The following is a 23,162-nucleotide window of genomic DNA, read 5'->3' as shown; positions in this document are numbered from 1 at the left end:
TCTCTAAAAGAGGCATGTTTTCTTAACTTCACCGAGATAAAGATAAATGCAAATGTTGCCAGGACTCTTTGTGCACAGATTAGGTCAATATGGTGAACCACACCTGGATATAAGTGAGGCCACTTCTGATCAGGCCCCCTGCCCCTGCGCAATCTGCTTGCATTAAAGGGCCGGCCCAGCGAGAGACTGGGAATGACACCTCCGCCGATTGGTAAAACAGGAGGTAATTGCGGCCCGTCTACCTCTGGAAAGCCCGCTCAGGCCCCTACTGGGTAGCTGGCAGGACCAGAATAGCTCAAATCGGCCACGACGCTGCCCAAATAGGCAGCCCACAGCTGCATTCTAGATACCGGCCCATTGCCCGCGTGCCCTCCTTACTAATCCGACCCAGGCCTACTGGCTTTGCCATTGTATCACAACAATTGTAAAAATGGAACTATGGCATTTAAACCCATTGCTAACAACATTATTAAACAACATTAATCACATCCTCTGATTGCACCATCTCTCAGTGAGATTCATGAATATGTATTATGACCCACTGTTCATGTGAGATATTCAATAAAGCATTGCAGATTTAACAACATGTAGACATGAGTCATTTTTCAATCGCAGCTTTTGGACGATCCAATAGGAATCCTGACACTCCACAGTCTCTGTGACAGCGCTGAAAGCTTCTCACAGGGCCATCTATATAGCCATGTGGGAGACACATGGCAACTTTGAGCAACTCTTTCCAAGGGACCACTGCACTTCCTGCAATACACCCAGCCACTCTACTAAACTGCTGTTGGGGCCCCTGACCTTTTTGGGAAACCACAAGAACAAAGATGCACATGTTTGGGCCCTGGCAAGGGCTTTAGGGGCGCTCTTCGCCCCTTAGAGGTGCATTGTAAATGAGTGGCCTTGCTACTTTCAGGAAATGCTTACTTTTTCATACGTGTGGCCTCGTGTGCTCCATTTTTTGACTAGGGTGCCTGATGTTGCCATTTGTTGAGGGTTGCGGGGAAACCCAAAGGCCCCTAAAGGACTGGCTAGCTCCCCACATGCTCAGCACCATTTCTTGCGGACAGAACCAGCAGGAACCAGTGTCCCTTTCACCCACACTGACCACAGGCAGGAGGCTTAGAGAAGGGTGAGCCTGCTTCTCAAGACAATGGCATGGGGGGGTATCGCTGCAAAATCTTGGCTGCCTATTTTGTCCTGGGGAGATGGGGTACCCCAGGACAGCATATTTCGCATTGGGCCCCAGAGGATAGTGTGGTAAATCAATAAGGTGGATACAGAAGCTGTATGTAGAAAAGTCGCAGGTCGTTATTGGAGCAACCATGCACAGTAAAGTCAAGATCAAACTGATAAAGAATCCCCCAAGAGAACTCAGAATGTAACATAAGCACAGACAATACTTGACCAATGAATACAAAGATAAACACCAATCATGTTGGGAGGTACATGTGTGTACAAGAAACTTAGTTATAGATCATAAAACATGTAGAATACTTAGAGCAAATACTGGAAAGCCTCCCACGTAACTCCCGTCCTTAAACAATAAAACAAAAACAAAAAATAAACAAAACAAAAAAATTACAGTAAATCAGTACGTAACAAAATCATCACCTTTTTTAGGTAACCGAGTATTCCTTTTCCGTTTCCTGTTTCCCATATCTCCTGCTAAAACAGCTATTTCAGGAGTGACTACTTCACTGTCAGCAGAATTATTTCTTAACAGATTCACAGGCAAAATCAGGTTCATCACTTGCATTGAAACCCTTTTTGTCAGTATTCACCCTAGCTAATCTCAAAGCTCTGTCATGTGCCATTGTTATGCAAAGCTGGCGCTTTCCCAATTTTAACAATTTCCCCTAACTTGGAAAATTTGGAACACCCTTTCTCTACATGTCCAGGTAGTTTAATTTTGACCGGATCCCCAACACGTGATGCAGTTTGTTTAGAAACACGCCAACTTTTGACTTTTTATTTCCTTCATTTCAACATTACTTTTGACCATATCATACATTGCCTTCAAATGACATGTCTTTGCTCTGGAAAGCAACCAACCCGGATTCAGTTCGTTTGGTTTCCTCCCTTTGACAACGTGAAAGGAGAAAATCTGGTTGTACGAATTGGCGTGCAGTGATATGACCATAGCAAATCTGCCACGTTTTTTAACATCAATCCTCAATCTAAGAGCCCATTGAATGCCTTCCACTAATGTCTTGTTAAATCTTTCCACCAAACCATTCATGTTTGGTGAATATAAAGCTGTCTTAATATGTTGGATAGCTACACTCCTAAAATAATTAACCATTTTACTGGACGTAAATTGTGTTTCATTATCAGTAAAAATATAGTCAGGAAGGCCATTTCTTCTAACAGTGTAGTGAAGAAAATCATTAAAATACTCTGTATTGGGGGAGGAGCCAAGATGGCGACCGGAGCAGACGCTTGAGCGCCCGGCTCCGTCGGCCCTTGGCCTCGGACTATCATCCTGACTCCTATCCTCGCCGATTTTCGAGGTGCAACGTGTGCGACGACGCGCTGACCGCGCCGCCGCTTTCCCGGAGTCTTAGCCCGCCCGGACGCCGGAGTTCTTGGTGCTTTTGTTCTCCGCACTGGACCCCTGCTCTATTGTGGCCTTGGCCGGCCCCCTGGAAGCTCCGCAGTTACCGGACCCGCTAGCGTAAACCTGAGCCCCGAGGTCCCGGTCCCACCTCACACCACGGACTGTCGCCGGATGAGCCGGGGGAGGGACGCCCGGACACCTCCTGCACCCCGCACCTGATGGGCTGGAGCTATAGGGTAAGCCCCGGTGCGGCGGGTCTCCTGCCCCGTTCTGTGGACCGCGCTGTGGGAGGCTGCAGACCCCCTTCTTCTATTGCCTAGTCGGCTGCAAAGAGAACCCGAGGGAAGGGCAGCGACTGTTGGCTTTTCCCGTTTGCGGCGCAGACCTGAGGGGAATTGCCTCCTTGCTACGACCCCCCCCCTGGCCACTGTACCGTTCTGCGGTAAAACATGGCGTTGATTGCCTGCTCGCAGCTGGGGGATGCTACTCCGGTCTCGCCCGCTGCCCGCTTCGCCCTCCCTCTACCAGACACCAGCTCCACAGTGCCGTCCCGGATTGCTACCGATGTGGGGGCGCTGCCTCCGCTGACATGCGGCTCCGTTCTGGCCGCCCTGCGGGACTTTCGTCTACAAATGTGTCTTGGCCTGCAAGCGCTGAGTGAGCGGTTTGACTCCATACTGTCGGCTGCGGGTCGTGAGCACCCCGTTTGTCATCAACAAGGCGTGGGTCTGCCAGTGCTTTTGTCCTCTTGCGGGGACGCAATGGCTGTTTATGATCGTGCTACACTGGTGCCTGCATCTGGCTTTACCGGCACCCAGGATCAATCGCTCTCCAGCTCAATTGCGGTTACTTTGTCTCCCTGTTCATTGCTGCCTGCTTCGTTGTTGCCTGCCTCACCGTGCCCGCAAGAGTATCCAGCAGAGCGACACCTGACGTCCTCGAGGAACCGTTCATGGTGGCCTACTGCTTCTTTTCTGTGGAACTCCTGTACTTTACATGCCAGGTCTGGACTTTATGTGGTGCACAAGGGGACCTCAATAGATGGTCGGCGGCCATTTTGTGACTCTACTTCACCATCTTCTCCCAAGCGGCCATATTGTCTTTGTCTGCACGGGGTGCGGGGCCTTCATGTAGGGGCTGGTGTAATCTTAAGCCCGAGATCGGGCCAGGGCTGAACTGATTTATATCGCCATGGTTTCACGGATGGGCTGGACTGGAACTGGAACTGTTTGCATATGTTGTGCGCACTCGTCGCGGTTTGTCCGCCTTCATTTAAATTGTTGTGACACGTTATCCTCACACGACCGCTTTTGGCGTAGTGGGTTCTCAGTGTGTGGAGGCCATAGCTGGCCGATGGTTTCGGGCGCTCTGGGGTAGCGTAGGCTCCTCCCCACTTACCTCTCTGTTCTCTTATTTTTCTTTACTCTATTCCTACTTTCTCTCTTGTCTATATTTCGGGTTCATTGGGCGACAGGCACTATCCTGGGGGGGGGGGCAGGCCGTAGCCTCCGCATTGGTGTAGGGTGGGGGGGTAATTCACTGTTTCTACTTAGTTCTATGGGCCTTTTTCTTTTATGTTTCTGCGCTATACTTGTTTCGATTCGGGGTCCGGGTGTGGGGTGGATTGAGTGGGGGCGGCTCTGGAGGGGTGCATATTTACTCATGTGACTATCCTGTTATATAACTGCATCGCCTCACTGCCTGAGATTTTTCTTCCATGACCGTTTTAATGATGCTGCTGCTCTCCCGTGTGGTGAAGCTATCTTGCGGACTCGAATCTCCTTGGTTCTTATTCTTTACTGATTTTTTCCCTGATAAAATTATTTTGAAAACCTTAAAATTAACCTTCACTTCTCCTTCCCCTGGTGTCAAGGATCTCTCCAGTGTATACCTCATGACTCGTTGCTAATCTTGACCGTGGATGCGCAGGGGATGTAATGTTTGTACCAGTGCTTAACCGTACCGTGGCCGGCCTGACGGTTGTAGGCCCGTATTTGTTCTTTTCATATGCACAAATAAAGGTTTTTAAAAAAAAAAAAAAAAAAAAAAAACAATACTCTGTATTGTGTTGTGAAATCCATTTCAATTCCACCCATTTTCAAAAAAAGTCAATCATGACCAAAATGTATGTTTTTCCATACTCAATAACTTCATAAGGCCCCAATAAATCAATAGCTAACTTTGTTCAAGGATCTTCTGGAAAGGTAGTTTGAATACAATCAGAATTCAAACACAAAGGACAGTTTTCAACAAACTTAACAATGTCATTGTCCATTTATGGCAACCAGAATAACTTTCTAGCCTTTTTAATGTACTTGTTTGATCCATATGACCCAAATGAGCCAATGAAACCAGTCTATTTCTAATGCCTTAGGTGGAGCAAAACGTCCACCCTTAACAATCACATCATTTTCCAGAAATAAAGCATCTCTAACCTTCCAAAATACTTGAAGCTCTTTTGATTAGTGCTTTTCCAATGGCCACTCATTCAAAATGTACTCGTTAAGCTGTTTTAACATGTCATTATTAGAAACAGCAGTCAACCATTCACCTTTTGACAAAACGTGTCCTACCGAAAGCACTCCATCCTCTAAGGTTGTCACCACACATTCCTCTTGTAACTGCATACCATTAGGCGATTGAACTTCACCTGATAGACGAGACAAGCAATCAGCTCTCACATTTTGTGCTCCTGGTATATACATCACAGTAAACTTGTACTCGTACAATTTGGCAACTAACCTCACTAATCTAAATGAGGATTTTGAGAAAAATGTTCTCAAAGGTGTATGGACGGTTTTAAGATGGAAAGGTTTGCCCCACAAAAACATTTTGAAATGTTCTACTGTCCAAGTACACCCTAATACCTCTCATTTTGTAGTGGAATATCTAGATTCAGCCACTAGTAATGGTCTAGAAGATTAGGGCAATAGTGTGTTCTACACCATCCGTAATTTGCCAAAAAACAGCACTAAAACCAGTGGCACTAGCATTCACTGTAACCACATTCACCGCATTGTGAGTAAGTTAGGACAACGGTTTAGATTGAATTATTGCCTCTTTCAAACTATTGAATACTGAAGTATGCTCCTCAGACCACTCAAATTTCATTCATTTTTAAAGTAAAGATCTCAAAGGAAAAACAATATCAGCAAATTTCTGTACGAGCCTATAGTAAAATTCGCATAAATCCAATAATGATTTGAGTTGTTCTTTACTATCAGAATTCAGCATATTCTGAATTGACTCCAACAGATCCTTTTGGGATAAATACCTGCTTTTGCAATCGTGTGCCCCAAATACTCTACTTCCTGAGCGAAAGATTTACATTTGTCAAGACTAATAGTCATTGCCTTTTCACTCAACACTTTGCTCAATATGCTGAAATGTTGATCTGCCGTTTCAGAATACACCAAAATGTCATCCTGGAACACAACCATCCCATCCATATCCCTGAAAAGACTAAACATAAATTTCTGGAATTCCAATGTGGCAGGCACAGGTCCAAGCAGCATTCTGATGTATCTAACGCCCAGTTCTTTAAATGGGAAAAAATAAGTGCAGGTACTCATTAATATGAGCTAGAGGCGTGGTGAGTGGGCGGGGCTAGGGGCGGGGCTTAGGACAACATATGACGATACATAATGACTTCTATATCAGTTGCAGCAACTATGAAAAACACGATAAATGTGTTTATGTAACCAAAACAGGTTAACTCATTACACAAAATGAAACCCAAAAAGGATGATATGTTAACAGTTTATCGTTCTGTAATATTTGCTGCTTCTTAATGCCATGCTGTTATGTGGCACAATACTATATGCTCTCAAGCGTGCACACACACGCACACGCTTTATCTCTCCACATTCCCTCTAAAATCTGAGTGTCCTGATTATCTCCCTTTTATCTCCACTTGCCTCTAATCTTCACCCAGCCTATAAACTTCTCACTAGTTCTGCTCCTCTTTTGCTTACTCTCCACAAGTCTTACATTTTATCCCTGGTTTTTCCGTACTTGTCTCCAGTTCACCCTTCCATGCTGCACTCATCCCCTAAATTTGCCGTCTGGAAAATTAAAGTTAAGAAATGCACCAGATTTGACTTTACAGAAATGTGTGTTAAAATACAATTTCTGAGACGATTCATGATTTCAAAACTCAACCACCTCACGTCTTTACATTCATCCCTACTCCTTCCGTCCAAGAGAAGCAGCTCCTGTCCTGAACAAAAAGATGAAAAGAAAACCGGCTTTGGCGAAGGCAGAGGATTTTGTTGGGCTGTCACTGCTTTAGAATGGCCAGTACAATCAATATCCTGGTTGACTGCCCGTCCCAACCCATTTACACACCTGATAGAGAGGGGAGGGGTGGGGCTAAAGCACTTTCAGCAGAATAGTCCTCGGGCACATGATCGACAGTGAAGGGTCTGTCTAGACCCTGGACTGTTAGTCACAGCGTGACGCACGGTAAGCCCTCTGCCCCCTGCAGGCTCAGGCCATTCACATGGGCGCTGCTGGAATCTCCAGCAGGGACTCAGCATGAGGCTTGGCGCTCTTACAAGCTCCTGAGAAGCAGAGCGGCATCTGCCCTGTGCTAGAGGAGATAAATAACCGGAGCCTGCAGTGCCATCTACAAGGGTACCGGTACTCTCCCTGGCCAATGAGAAGTGCCAGTACTGAGGGCCAGAAAATTCAGAAGTGCCGGTACCCAGTACCGGTGAGTACCGGCCCATTTAAAGCACTGCTAACGCCCCATCCGGAGTAATGAATGTCGAAATATGTCTTCACTCAGGTGTTAACTCAACCTGAACATAAGCTGCTTTCAGATCAATGATAGAAAAATATCTTGCCCTATCCAATTTTGGGAATAACTCATGTACCTTAGACAAAGGATGGCAGTCCGCCAAAATCTGTTTATTAGCCGACCACAGATCAACACACATTCTGAGTTCCCCATTTTAACCAAAACAATTGGAGAAACCCATTCTGATGAATTAACTGATTCAATTACCTGTTCCTTACACATTTTCCTTAACATTAGAGTAATGCACTACAAACTGATAATGGCGAATGCCTCAAGTTATGCTTGGTGAGTACAGCATTCTTCTGCATTTGAATATGGTGGGAAAAAACTTTCACCTTTCCTAATTCCTTAAGAAATAAACTTTTATGTTTGTCAAGTATACCTTTCAAATTGTTTTCCCCACTCAACACACTCTGAACCCTCACCATCTCTTTAGCCAAACCTACTTGGACTTTGGAATTGGGATGAAGGGTGTTATCAAGCTTCCTTTGATGTCTCCAACCCAATACTTGTATTCCATCTACTGCAACCTACACCTTACCAATAATAGTTTTATGTTTAAATCTTATGTCCGACACAAAATAGCCCATCATGTTGATATCTTTTCCCCAAAACCCATACACCCTAACATCAGTGGGTTCCAAAGTTTTATCTTGCCAATTCTTGAGAAAAAAGAATCTGAGATAATATTGTATGGAGATCCAGAATCAACCATGACCTTTAATGCCCTACCATCAATATTGATCTCACACAATGGTGGCATATATGGGGAACAACCTTTACAACGCAACTTTTACAACGCACTACCTTTACAACGCATTTTTTACAACGCACAATCCATTACAACGCATGACATTACAACGCAGGACACTACAACGCATTTCTAAATACTACCTTTACAACGCATTCCATTACAACGCATACTACCATTACAACGCATACCATTACAACGCATAATATAGTAATATACTATCCAACACTTACCCTACTGTTGCACCCCCTGGAGTTAGAATAGTAATTTTTACCCCTATACTATCCAACACTTACCCTACTGTTGCACCCCCTGGAGTTAGAATAGTAATTTTTACCCCTATACTATCCAACACTTACCCTACTGTTGCACCCCCTGGAGTTAGAATAGTAATTTTTACCCCTATACTATCCAACACTTTCCCTACTGTTGCACCCCCTGGAGTTAGAATAGTAATTTTTACCCCTATACTATCCAACACTTACCCTACTGTTGCACCCCCTGGAGTTAGAATAGTAATTTTTACCCCTATACTATCCAACACTTACCCTACTGTTGCACCCCCTGGAGTTAGAATAGTAATTTTTAGCCCTATACTATCCAACACTTTCCCTACTGTTGCACCCCCTGGAGTTAGAATAGTAATTTTTACCCCTATACTATCCAACACTTACCCTACTGTTGCACCCCCTGGAGTTAGAATAGTAATTTTTACCCCTATACTATCCAACACTTACCCTACTGTTGCACCCCCTGGAGTTAGAATAGTAATTTTTACCCCTATACTATCCAACACTTACCCTACTGTTGCACCCCCTGGAGTTAGAATAGTAATTTTTACCCCTATACTATCCAACACTTACCCTACTGTTGCACCCCCTGGAGTTAGAATAGTAATTTTTACCCCTATACTATCCAACACTTTCCCTACTGTTGCACCCCCTGGAGTTAGAATAGTAATTTTTACCCCTATACTATCCAACACTTTCCCTACTGTTGTACCCCCTGGAGTTAGAATAGTAATTTTTACCCCTATACTATCCAACACTTACCCTACTGTTGCACCCCCTGGAGTTAGAATAGTAATTTTTACCCCTATACTATCCAACACTTACCCTACTGTTGCACCCCCTGGAGTTAGAATAGTAATTTTTAGCCCTATACTATCCAACACTTTCCCTACTGTTGCACCCCCTGGAGTTAGAATAGTAATTTTTACCCCTATACTATCCAACACTTACCCTACTGTTGCACCCCCTGGAGTTAGAATAGTAATTTTTACCCCTATACTATCCAACACTTACCCTACTGTTGCACCCCCTGGAGTTAGAATAGTAATTTTTACCCCTATACTATCCAACACTTACCCTACTGTTGCACCCCCTGGAGTTAGAATAGTAATTTTTACCCCTATACTATCCAACACTTACCCTACTGTTGCACCCCCTGGAGTTAGAATAGTAATTTTTACCCCTATACTATCCAACACTTTCCCTACTGTTGCACCCCCTGGAGTTAGAATAGTAATTTTTACCCCTATACTATCCAACACTTTCCCTACTGTTGTACCCCCTGGAGTTAGAATAGTAATTTTTACCCCTATACTATCCAACACTTACCCTACTGTTGCACCCCCTGGAGTTAGAATAGTAATTTTTAACCCTATACTATCTAATACTTACCTTAAATGCAATTTAATATTATGCGTTGTAATGGTATGCGTTGTAAAGGTAGTATGCGTTGTAATGGATATGCGTTGTAAAGGTAGTTTTTAAAAATGCGTTGTAGTGTACTGCGTTGTAATGTCATGCGTTGTAATGGATTGTGCGTTGTAAAAAATGCGTTGTAAAGGTATGCGTTGTAATAGTATGCGTTGTAACGTCATACATCCGGCATATATGGTTCCATATCCACATCACTTGTTGTATTATTATCAGCAACCATACGGATCTTCAGAACATCTTCATCAGAACCAGACCCATCACCTACACTATGTTCTCTCAAACATAGCACAACATTTTCCACAGATATATTATCGTCTCTGCAATCCTCCTGGATGCTGGATTCTCTTTTTGCCACACTTTTACAAACAACCCCTAAATGCCGAGCTTTGCCCCATTTAAAACATTCTTTACCCTTGGCTGACATGCTTTAAATTGTGCAGAGCTACATTTTTGATCCATAACAATTGCATAGTACCATGGTGTTCGTGCCAACCATAGGTGCATATGCTTAAGTGTCCATGGGCTCGTTAATATTTTTCATCAATGCAGCCACCCCCAAAGTAGCACTATCAAAGTTAATAGTTTTAAAAGAGTTAAAAGACTGTTCCACACTCTTAGCCATGACAATTACTTTCTGTAATGAGGGATTGCACTGGTGTAAGAGCTGCTCTTGAATCTTTTTGTTTGAGCAACATATGATTAATTGATCCCTAATATATGTGTCTATATGCACACAAAATACACAAAATTTAGCAGCACGAATTCTCAAAGCAGATACATATGAATCCACAGACTCATCCAACAGTTTGTGACAGGTATAAAAACACAACCTCTATCACACTATGTGTGGCTGTTCACTGAATCTCTTTTTAGCCTATCTAATGGTTCTGAAAAGCAATCATAGTCCCCTGCTTCCACTCCATGTGGTGGCGCTCTAGACGTTTAGTGTTCAAATATATCTTCACCATCTAAACCCGTCAAATTTAATAGCAAAACCTTCTTCCTTTCTGGTGGAAAAGTGTTTCCATTAATAGCCAAACAGTAATTCTGAAAATGTCTGAGCCATTTGTCTTATTTCATGCTAGGCTTATTGGGACCACTAGAAAATGATGGAGGCGTATTCCCACATGTGATAGTCATACTAGCACTGAAGAAATAATGCAAGGAACCACCAGGAAGAAAATACCATGAAAAAAATCAGGTTTTACAAATTTGATTTAGGCTGAAAAAAAACGTAATCCAAATATAGGAATAACCTGACTCGCCTGTTGCCGTTATAACCACAGTGCACCGTGACTGAATGAATGTGATGTGTGAACAACGAAGAACAAGAACATAATATGCAACACGTTATTTGTCTCAATACATATGTGGCCAGTAGCCTTATTCATAATCATTTCCCAAAGCAATATGGCCGCAGATGTGTGCATGTTTCGTAATCCGTTCTCTTTCTGTCACAACATGCCAGTGCGTGACCTCATGTTTCATAATCCGTTCTCTTTGGGCCCTAAGGGGGGGCAGCACAGACCACAGACTAGCTTGTTGGTGTGAAAAAGGACGCTTTATTGGAAACAGGTGCACCTTACATAAAAACATACCTTGGCCTGTGCCGTACAAAACTAATCCTCACTAAATATAGCCTTCCTATCTGGCCCCCCACCCCCTCCCCTAAAATTGTTCCCCCCCCCTGCAACAATCATAACACAACTTACAATTCCTAACTTTCCTACCCTACCTAACTAGGTAACTTCTTATGTTCTATCCCACCGTAACCATAGCTCAGTATATATCCCCAATGACCTAGGAAAAACGCCCCCAAATCCTCGCGCACCACACCAGCACCTGTTCCAGCGACAACCCCGAACAAAGCATCCCCCCGATGCACCTGTCCCCAAGAAAACCACCCCGACTGCCAAGACAGAACCGAAACCCCCACCCCCCAAAAGAGAGGGTGGGGCGCACACAAACTCTTAGGGAGGGAGGGCGGGACAAAGCTCGCGCCAACCACCCAGCCGGCCGTTGTGTCACGATCCACCAAAATGGTGGGTCGCCACACAAAATGCCCGGCTATATAGCCCACCAGCCCAAAAGGAGCCCAACCAGCCCAAGTAGCCCAAAACCAGCCCAACCCGCCCCCGTGCTCTGGCTGCCCCCCCGGCCCAAAACCGGGAGTGGGGGGGAGCCTCCCGTTGGTCGGCCGCCCCCCCAAATCTCTATTCTGTCACAACATGCCTTCCCACATGCACCAATGCTCGCCACTTGAGAGCAGTTGTGCACTCACAGTTCTTTGCACTTCGTTGTCCTGCATGTACTGGTGCTCGTGGTCAAAATGAACGTCCTTAAGCCGAGTAAAGCTCGCTCTCGAAAAATCCAGTGCCTCACACTCCCAAAAGTGGTTTTCACAGCCCGCATGAAAGTCTCTCAATAGCGAATTTCTCAGAAAGGCAGGCTGCCCACACGTGCCTCGTGTTTGCCAGCTGACAGGCTACCTGTGTTTAGATACCAGTTGAACTAGATGGTAGCCTCACTTGCTCATTTCTGCATACATATGCACAGGTGTATGCTCATTAGTTTGGTATACCCTACCTAAGGCCTATTACCTGGGCTACTGGAATTATGCAGTAGGGGAGGGTCAAAATTTGCAGCAGGGTTTTGTGATGGTGTTACTTCATTTTTTTGTCATTTTTCGGTCTCGCCTGAGCCAGCTCATTCGCTGCTCTGGCGAGACATTTAGTGAGTGGGCTTTCAAAAGTCCAACCACAGCTTTGTGTGGCATACAGTGTGCGGTTACGTGCACAGGCACGAGCAGAGGCGCCATCTGGCTTTTCTCTCGCTCACCCAAGCGCCCGCCCCTCGCTTCAATGCCCCTCCCCCTCCCCACCACAGAACGCGTCTCGCAGCTTGTTTTTCCTTCAGCGCGAGGCGCGCCTTTCTCGTCACCATGACCCCACCGCCCTTCCAGGCGTCCGCTTCCTTCCCCTCTCTCACCTTCATCTCCAACTCTGAAGGTTTTCCGTTATTATTTCCCAGTATTTGATTACGTCACTTCACACCACTGGTCAACGCAGGTATATCGCGTTGAGCGTAATACCCACACGCTTGTGTCTGTTCAGCGTGAGTTGCCTTTGCTACCCAGTCGCTGCGCTCTTTGGCTTACCTCTGCGTCCATTATAGTGCATAGTTCAATTCACAGCTCCCTCGCCTCACGTAACAAACAACTTTCAGCTGTAGCCCCCCGTTCCATGGTGCCCACTCTGATCTTCGGTCGGCCGTCAGAACAACAATCCCCAGCCATTATCAGAGCTTCTGACACGTCCAATGCTGCCTTTGACGCACTTTTTTTTTTAAATCCCAGGTTCAGGTATTTTCATATCGGGTTGTTAATTCTTCTGCAGCACCTTGATAACAGTAGACCGTTTGAGCCCAGTCCACCAGTCACCCAATTAGTAGTGCCAGTTTGTCAGTGCTTAGGGCTTTGAGGGGCAAGGTGCTGTCTTCATACATCAATTTGAGGAACTGTAGTACATAGGCGTGCTGTCTGTTTTACCTTAATGTGATATGGACTATCTTCCTAAATAGCCATTTTTTTTCTTGACTGGTGGTTTCATATTTTCCTTCGCATATCTGTTAATTCACAAGTAAGGTATTCCGGTTCCGTGATCCTGTTTGATCCTCCGAGTGTTTGCAGAGAACACACAGCAGTTCACTTGCACCGACAGTCTTGAAGTCTCCGTGAGAGAGGGGAGCTGTAATTCAGCAATTAACTGGATTTTAGTGGTTCAGCATGAATTGCTTCGGGACTGAGGGAGGTGTTTGGGGGTCAGGAACACGTCCCCAAAAGTACCTCTCTAGGATACTGGCCAGGAATGTTATACATTCCAAGAACTGTCTGTAGGGCTTATAGCAGGCTGGTTCTGATCCACAGGGAAGCTTCACAGATTTTTCTTTTTTGCAGAATAAAGAGTTGCTACAGATGAGGCACTATTGGCAGAGCTGTGAAGGCTTTGGGTGGGTGGCATACAAAGGAAAAGACTGCGTGGGGTGTCACATAGCATTTGCAAAGCGCAAAGGGGTAGCGTGCTTGGCGTACGAGTACCACATGTACCGGATGTTCTCAGGGCATGCGGTCCTCGGCCGTACATGCCTGCCCCTGCAGACTGGGTACCTCGGACTAGCCGGTGCTTGACCGCCTCCCACCCAGCAGAACCCCCAGCCGTCAGACCTCATTACTCTAATGCCACATAGCACCTCACAGCCACGGATTACGTGCCTCATCTGTTCACCGCGGTCCTGGCGGCAATGTTGCCATTGCAAGGTGAGCACTGCCGGCTCAGACTCTCAGGAAAAGGCGCTCGTCAGCAGGAACCTGGTAGCAGGTCCATTCCGAAAGCGTGCAGAGATTCTGACTGGCTGCGGTAACCCCGAGGCATACCCAGGCAGGACACGTGGCAGGAGTCCCTTAGTAAATTCCTATTTATTTCGAATCGTCATCGCCAAGATGAAAACAGTATATAAAGTACCCCCAAAATTAAAATGCAAGCAACCTTCCATTATGCTTTGTGTTTCCAGATGATGACATACAGTATCTGTCACTGGGAACATCCCTATGACATACATTTAAAGATGCGTCATCTCAAATGTTACACTGGCATCCGTGAAGGGCAGTCTGATTGGCCATGAAAGCGCTGCCATGTGCTATGCAAGGGTACTGTTAGAGTCAGTAGCTGGAGGTATGTCACCTCCCAAAAATACATGGTATTGAATAAGTGTCAGGAGAAACAAGGGGCTAGGTGTAAGTATTGTTTTCTCAAAATATACAACATTTTCACACAAAAACTAACAAAATGAGTTACATTGTGATAAATGTACTTGGCCGGTATCTCGCAAGATATGTGAGATACTGGTAGAAGTGTGGCTCACAAAATAAATGTCTCTAGGCTGCAGTTTTAGTGTTCCTGTGAGACTTATTTTTACATGAACCACTCTCATTGGGATGCAAGCATTGGCATAGCCAATATGTCTCGCCTTTGGGACCTTATAAGTGTTTAGCCATGCAACCGTTGATGTTGTTGCACCAAGGATATTGTGCTGGATAACTAAACACTTATAAGGTCCCAAAGGTGAGACCTATTGGCTATGCCAATGCTTGTTAAGCTTGTTATGTATGGCTCTCATAGAGAGCCTCTATCATTTATCTCAGTTTCTGAAAGTCAGAACTCCTTGCTATGATATCACAACAGTTGACAATAAAACTGGTTATGAACTGTTGTGATTTCATAAAGGCCTTCCATGCCTGTTGACAGGGCTCTCTGAGCCTGTCAGCACAGATCTGCTTGTCTGCTCTGACTGAAAGCTTAAAGCACAGCTGCAGGGGGGGGGGAGCAAGGTAGGGAAGGTGGTAGGTTTTGGTTAAGGTAAAATATTTTTTTTTCACATTTGCGTCAGGGAGGAGAGGACATGTTATCTATAACTCTCCCATTATATTCTGCCCCTGCACAGTAGTTGAAGGCAGGAGCAGATGATTTCGGGGCACTACATAATTTAAAATTATATATGGGTAAAAAGTGAATTATAGGGATGTTGTTTCTTCAGGGTTCTGAGAGACATCATAGACAGCTCGAGCTTCACTCTCTTTGCCTATTTGACATCACTCAGAACCACTTAGTGAAAAACATCCCCATAATTCACTGTCACCCATCTATAATTCTATATGTTAACACTGTCTCTGTATTGGTTGCACCTCATTAGGAACAGTTTAACACCCAAATACAGAAATAAGCAACAGAAAGGTGACCATTTACCCTTTCCAAAGGGCCTTCCACCTCGAAGAAACACGCCACTGAGTTTATAGAAACTTTTGAATCATTTGAGCTAGAAATCTTTTTTTGTTGTTAAAATCTGTGGATTATGCACCAGATGATGGATTATGTGGAAAATGCTGCAAATCTATATCTATGCAAATAACGCTGCGGCATCACAATTGCATTATACCGGTGTCCCTGCCCATTACCCTGCTGACCAGCAGCGGCCTTATCTTAAAAGTCGTACATTGATGGTCAGCACTCATTCCATTTCCATAGAATTTATGGTAAGTGCGACTCAGTTGGTGAGACTCACTCTCAGTAAAATTTAAAAAAATACGGAGGAATTTAATGGGCGCGACCCATTTCTTACAATCTGGGATTGTGAACTTCATCTAACATCACACTTAACAGGAAGATGTTTATCTACTAGAGAACAGAAACTGAAACCAGTAATAGGATGAATATAGGACACCAATACATGAATTCTGAAGCGAGTACCAATAAGTGACTTAAAAAGTAAAATGGTCTGAGAAAGCTCTAAGGATCCACCAGCCAGAGAGAAACATGTGCTGAATGTATCACACAAAACAATTGATGCCTAATAAAAGGAACAATCAGATTGTAGGCAAATATGCAAGTTTTTGATTGTCTGAGCAGCAAGAGTGCTACTTGCCACCTTTACGTGGTATATTCTAAAAAACTCTGGTTAGGTGAGTCTATCTTAGCAAGACTCACAGCACCCCTCTCTCTACAGAGAATTTTCGAGTCCTCTAGTTTTTCTAGTGATACTAGAGGCTGCTCCTCTCTATCACCTTCTACAAACGCATCCTCAACCATGTATATGGTGAAGTTGGCTGTATGAGTGACAGGACTGAAGTGCAGAGAGAATAGTGTAAAGAACCTGAGACTTCTTTGGCAAGAAGCCACCAGGACTGCAACTATGAGTTGAAGAGATTTAGTATGAGTTTAAGCTAGAGTGTTTATGAGTCCACCAGAGAAGAAGGGTAACAGCTCCTAGGATAAATGAAACAAGCATTTGCAATGCAATAGGTCTCGAATTTGCGAGAGCTTGATCTATTAGCATTGTAAATGATAATGCCCTGATTACTTACCGGTAATCTTCATTACTCCGAGTATAGTCTTCCTCGCCACATGACTAGCAAAGTGACCTTCGGCTCCACACCAGTAACCTCCAAAGCAAAAATTCAGCCTCCCATGCCTTCCATCCCTTCCCAATATGGCTGACCCATTACACCCTGACCTCTATAAGAGGCGAGCCGGCCCAAACCACCAGCCTGAAACTACCAAGCACAACATGAAGCTGATAGCCAGACAGGGAGGGAGGGAAGGGAACTCATGTGGCGAGGAAGACTATAATCAGAGTAATGAAGATTACCGGTAAGTAATCGGGGCATTACCTCCTCGTTAGTCTTCCTCGTCACATGACTAACAAAGTGAGCACATACCAAAGCGAAGCGGCTTCATCGAAACTCACAAGACACCAACGGACCAGAATGGGACCCCCACGGAAGAGGGCAAATCCAACAGGCCAGACGAGTGGAAGAACCACTCAAGAGAGAGGCAACCACGAGCAGGAGGAACCAGCCCGGGACAGCAAGGCACCGGGAGGGCCGAAAACCCGGACCCCCGAGACACAAAGTGCCGTCAGAAAAAGTGCCCTAACCAAAGATCAAACGAGGACAGAGAAGACACGGCACCAGACCGCACGGAGCCAAAAGCAACCACAAACAGGTCCTCGAACAGAAAGCAGCAAGCCGGTCCAAACACACCAAGACCGCCCAAAGGACAGCCCAAAGCGAGAGGGGAGCAAAAACCCAAACAGTTCATGAGTCACTGGGGCCCCATATGAACTGAAGAAACAGAGGGCAACCCCATCACAGTGACCCAACAAAAAAGCCACAGCAGCAAGAGACACAGTCCGACCGAAGCCCATCCACACCGCACGGTGGACCACCAACAGCGAGAGAGTCGAACCACCCCCAAACAAAAGACCGGAGGGGAGAAGAAAACAAAATCCACCAGGCCCGGTGGCAATCAAGAGCAGAAGCAAAGGAACCAGATGGAACCAACCCAGACCGGCAGGAGCCCCAAGAACGGACGGAGGTGCAGAAAAGGAAACCAGCACCCCACCTGACCAACAAATATGAAGGTCACCCAAACCCCACCAGCCAGAAGAGGCAGGCGGGACACGGACCACAGCCGTCCAAAGGGTCCCCGAACGGGAGGGTCACAGCAATCATAGAGCCCAGGCAGGTGCAAGGCAAAACAGACTCCGGGGGCCGCAGGAAACCACAACAAAGAGACCCTTCCATCAAGGGCACCGAAGAGGACCAGGACCAAGGCCAAGCCCCAAACAGGAAGGCGAACACCCACCAGGGGACCCCATGCACAAGAAAGCACAACGAACCCACAAGGAAAGGGAATGCAGAACGAGCAAGACAGCTCAGCGTAGGGGACAAGCAAACCGCCCTCGCAATGTTTCACATGCAACAAAAGAGCTTCCGAGGCGAGCACCCAGGAGGCTAAATACACAACCAATATCCAGGACCGACCCAGCCGAATAAAACGGAGATCAGACAGGAACTGGAGTGAACACAGGGGCAAGGCCACACGCAGCAACCCACCAAAGGCGAGAAAGACAGAAGAGCAGGGCGGAACGAGCCAGAGAAAAGTCAACACCCCCAGGGATCAAACCCGAGCCGGCAGGACTCAGTACCCCAAAAACCAGGGACAAAGAAGAAGAGAACCCAATCCGCACAGGGAGCGCCGGGCCCTGACCGGTGAAGAGAATCGGGATAACCAGCACCCCCAGACAATCACAAGCACAGTGTGAACAAAAAGCCCCAAGTGAGATATTTAAACCGTGGCAGGATACAAAACCCCAGACCCAAGTGAGCCAGCGCCCACAGAGGCACAACACGGACCACTGAGCAAAATCACCCAGGGCCACCATCCGCAGGGGCAGAATCGGGAAGCACCCAGGCGAGCTTCACCAACAGGACAAACATCTAGGCCAGGCCAACAAGCCCAGGTGCAAAGCCATGAGCCCAGAAGGAAGGAAAGCCAGCACCGGGGACACAAACCGGAAGAAAGTGACCGAGGCAAGCCCGCATACCCCCCGGAGAACGAGGCAGTGTACAAACCGCCCAGGAGAGCAACAAGAAACCCCCACAAGGCAGGGGCAAAAACAAGCCAAGAAACGGTCATCAGAAGGCAGACGAGAAATCCGCCAAAAAGCGTACCAACCGACCCAGCACAGACCAGGAACCCATGCACTCCCCACAGGCTGAAAAGGCCGCCAACACCCGGGAAGGGGAGACCAGAACACAAAGACCACCGGCCGAACTGGCAGACAGGGCGGGAAGGGAGCCACCGGAGCAAGAGAAGGGACACCCACGGGAACAGGCGAAGTCGGGAAAACCCACAGAGCACCGGGACCAACCAGACTGGGAGGTCCCCAACGGACAGACCAGACAAGCACCGCCAGACACCCAGGCCAAAGAGCACAAAACCCACCCCACGGAAGATCCTCATCAGGGTAGACAACCCAGTCACGAACAGCCGGGGGCCCACACAAAACCCGACGAAGGGGGATAGCCACCCAAGGGAGGAGCCAGGATTTGCTTGAAACCAGTGGCATGGAGAGCACGGGACCCACGACCGGGCAAACCCGTCCCACTCTTGGTGAAAATGCCCCAAAAAAAACAAATGATAGACAGAAAGCAGAACAACGTCATGCATTCACGCCAGCACAGAGATCTGGGCCTAAATCCAGTGTTTATTTTTGCACTCCATGCCATTCCAGTTAGGACCCGGTAAAAATACCACCAGGCAATACCTGTCACAACTTGCGTACGGGAGCTTGTGGGGAATACAACATTGCACACTACTGGCAAACTGGTATCACCAGAACCCTCAAAATGAGGCAGGAGAAGTGAACACGCACCACTTGCACCAGCTGAGAACAGTGACAACACGACGAGGAGGAGGGCGCAAGGGACGCCCGCCGAGCCATGGAGCAGGAGAAGGAGGGGACACCACCACCGCGGCCCATGGCAAGAAAAGCCAGACTCCAGGAACAGGAGCAGAAGCCAAAGCCGACCCGGAGACTACAGAAGCAGCCGAGAAGGAAGAACAGGAGCAAACAGAGGACCGCCCCCATCAGACATGCAGGCGCCCACAGCCCCTGAAATCTCCGAAGGTCACACCAACGAGGACCGACCAGGACAGACCCTGCACAAGCAGGCGGGGACAGGAGTACACAGGAAGGAAGGACCGCCGGACCAAAACCCGGAATGAAGCCTGGGAAGGGGAAACACACACCCCTCCAGGCCAAAGGCCCAAGAATGCATGAACAACCAACACACATATGGCAAAACACACAGCTCAACCAGAGGAACTGAGTACCACCCCACGGAACTCAGAGGAAAGAGAGATCGGGAAAACACCCGGAAGGACCCAACACCGTGTCAAGCAGTGCACGTAAAGGGTATCTAACCTGGGAACCTGATGAGCACCGACACCCAGAAAGGAAACTGGGCACCGAAGAACAGAAGTCCACTGCGACCCAGAGTCCCACAATCAACACCCACAGACGATAGAAAAGCTGAGTGGCGCCAAGAGAAGAGCCTGAGACCTATGAACACGTGCCTCCACAGCAGAAAGCAGAGAGAGGATACCCCAACCATGACCTACCCTACTGGGAGAGTAAGCGAAGTGCACAGAGACACAGAACGTCGAGTGCAGGCACCGAGACTGGAACCCAGTCCTCCAGCGTCAAGGTCGTTCAATGCCGTCTCCTCTAAACAATTGCACGATGCTTCGTTTACTGAAAACGTGCTTAGTCAACCACTCTCGTCTGCCTTTCCCAGAGTTACATATAGCGCGAACTGGACCCTAAGGTATCAGAGCACTTTACACGAGCACCAGGGAGATTCAGTGAGTAGCCCAGAATCACAAGATGTCGGGCGTCCCTGCCTAGAACCAAACACGGTTCCCCAGCAGTGAGGTAGACCGTTCTAGCAGTAAGGACAAAAATCCCGTCATAATGAACAAAAATCCGGGAGGGAATGGAGACCCAGCGTAGCCACAAGTGGCATAGACCCCGTAGGAAACGTAAAAAAACACAAAATTAATGAACATAGAACACTCACCAGAGGAAGTGTTCCCGCCGTCCAGCACAGGGCCACTATGACCCAAAACAACGCAATCGTGGAGTCCCTGCACACCACCACTGCAGCCGTAACCAAGGCAGTCCGACGTGCCGGATCCGCTGCACCTGATGGACACAGCCCTGAGCGAAGCCAGGGGCGTCAGGCCCCATCCCTCGGAGGCCAACCAGCGAGGATCGCCCGCTGCCAATGGCCGAACCAGGATGAGAAGACAACAGCCCGGCCCCACCCCACGGAGGCTTCGGGAAAAACACGCGGGAAGAAAAACGGCACACGCCGCGTTGCAGACCCCGAAAAACTCCCAAGCGGACCCCAGAAGCGCCGAGGACCATACCCGCCCCGGCACCCGAAGGTAAGCAGTGGAGACAGGGACAAGGGGGAGCGTAAGCGAGGAAAACCCCCTACCCCAGAGCAAATGAGGGGTTGGGAATTTCCCACAGCAGCCACAGGGAACGAGACGCGGAAGTGAGCATTTCGCCACAGGAGACGGCAAAAAGCCGCCGCAGGCCGAGACGGGCCGAGGGAATCCATAGATGTCGGGGAGTGAAACCCAGACCGGCAGGCCGGGCCTCAGACATGCGAGCATGCACCCAACCACAGTAAGGGGGGGAAGCGCAAGACAGCACACAGTGCAATTTAGAAAATCAGGAAGTGTAAAACCTGAAATGCAGGGAAGAGTCAGAGGCCTGATCCACACGGTCTAAGAGACAAACGTAGGGAAAAACCAGCAACGCCACAAACGCCCACCCGGAGAAGCAGCGAGTCAAAAAAGGAAGCCCGCGGCCACCCGGGAGATGAAAGCACACCCCGCCAGTGCCGGCCAGCCGTGCCACTCGGTGACAGCAGGGCCCAAATCAAAAAGCCTGCTAAAGCAGGGCAGAAAGCAAACACGGAGGGGTCGCAGGGCAGAACTCCCAAGAGCCCGCAACCACCAGAGCCCGCTAGAGCAGAGCTGTGAACCCAAAGGGTCAGTGCGAGGGCCAGAAGGCGGGGGAACCAGAGTGTGAGCCCGCTGGAGCATGGCCTCCCCACCAGGGCACCGGGACCTGCTGGAGCAGGACCTCAGCCCAACTTACCTGATCATACCCTCTGGAGAATCTGCAGCGCAGACAGAGATGTTTTAAGGTATGGGCAAAGTGGGCTCTGGCCCAGGGCCCCAGACTTTCAGGTGGGCCCCCTATAAAGCCAGCTCTGTTCTGAGGACAGTCTTGCCCTGATGCACTTGAATAATTCTTAAACAGATTGTTTCAAATACCGTTTTCCTTTCATTTATTTTTAATGTGGGTGATGTATGTTGCAGAAAAAAACGTTGTGTTAATGTTTCATGCAACATCGATAAAAAAGTTTCTTTTCGATCAAAACAGGACCTCACATATTCACATGTCACAGAGATCATTTGGAGTATTATTAATGAGCTGCTGCTGTGTTACAATATTCAAAACACACATCACTATCCCTAAAAATTAGATGTAAACACATTTAGAATGGGGACCAGTGTGCCTGTGCTCTGACCTGGCCAAAGAGGGCATGAAAAAGCTGAAACTGGATTATAAATTCCGAGCTGTTCTGAAAAAGGACACCATAATATAATTGGCCCAGGGCCCCCAAAATCCTTAAGCTGTCCCTGAGCGCAGAAATAAAAAAACAGGCTGGTGAGTTGGGCCGGCCCGCCTCTTATAGAGGTCAGGGTGTAATGGGTCGGCCATATTGGGAAGGGATAGGAGGCATGGGAGGCTGACTTTTTGCTTTGGAGGGTTCTGGTGTGGAGCTGAAGCTCACTTTGTTAGTCATGTGGTGAGGAAGACTAACGAGGAGGTAATGCCTTTTACTTATGTGTTTACAAAACCTGCAAGCAGTGCATAAACATAGCTTGCAGGTTTTGTAAACACATAAATAAAATGCATTGCCATTTACAATGCCAATAGCTCAAACTCGCGTAAATACGAGACCTTTGTGGCACCCGCGCTTTAGCTTTCAACATCGTGAGCTAAAGCGCGGGTGCTGCAATAGCTTCAAAAGTAAAAAAATAGAAAAAAACTTGTTTTTCTATTTCTTCACTTTTGAAGCAATCATGGCACCCGCGCTTTAGCTTAACATGCCGCGATTTGCTTCAAAAGTAAATAAGTGGGGAAAAAATGTTTTTTTTTTTCTATTTGTTTACTCTCAAAGCAATCGTGGCACCCATGGTTTAGCACATAAATAAACATAAAAAGAAAGGCATGCGGCCACGTTCAGCCAGCAAACACCAAAAGAAAAGCGCGGCCACCATTATTCTTGCCGAGGCATGCCATGCTGAATAAATGAAACAAGAAAATAAGCATTGAGTG

General features: G+C 47.2%; 2 protein-coding genes across 6 annotated transcripts in view; one reads left to right on the top strand and one right to left on the bottom strand.

Annotated features, from left to right (window-relative positions):
- Positions 1 to 23,162, bottom strand: part of LOC146829091 (uncharacterized) — a 351,679-nt gene that overhangs the window by 33,060 nt on the left and 295,457 nt on the right. The window lies entirely within an intron of this gene.
- The window catches only part of ARL13A (ARF like GTPase 13A), a 304,644-nt gene that overhangs the window by 17,434 nt on the left and 264,048 nt on the right, over positions 1 to 23,162 (top strand). The window lies entirely within an intron of this gene.

The sequence above is a fragment of the Triturus cristatus genome, chromosome 5_2, assembly GCF_964204655.1.
Source record: "Triturus cristatus chromosome 5_2, aTriCri1.1, whole genome shotgun sequence".
Lineage (NCBI taxonomy): Eukaryota > Metazoa > Chordata > Amphibia > Caudata > Salamandridae > Triturus > Triturus cristatus.
Note: the sequence above shows the minus strand (reverse complement) of the source record. Positions and strands in the feature narration are given on the sequence as shown.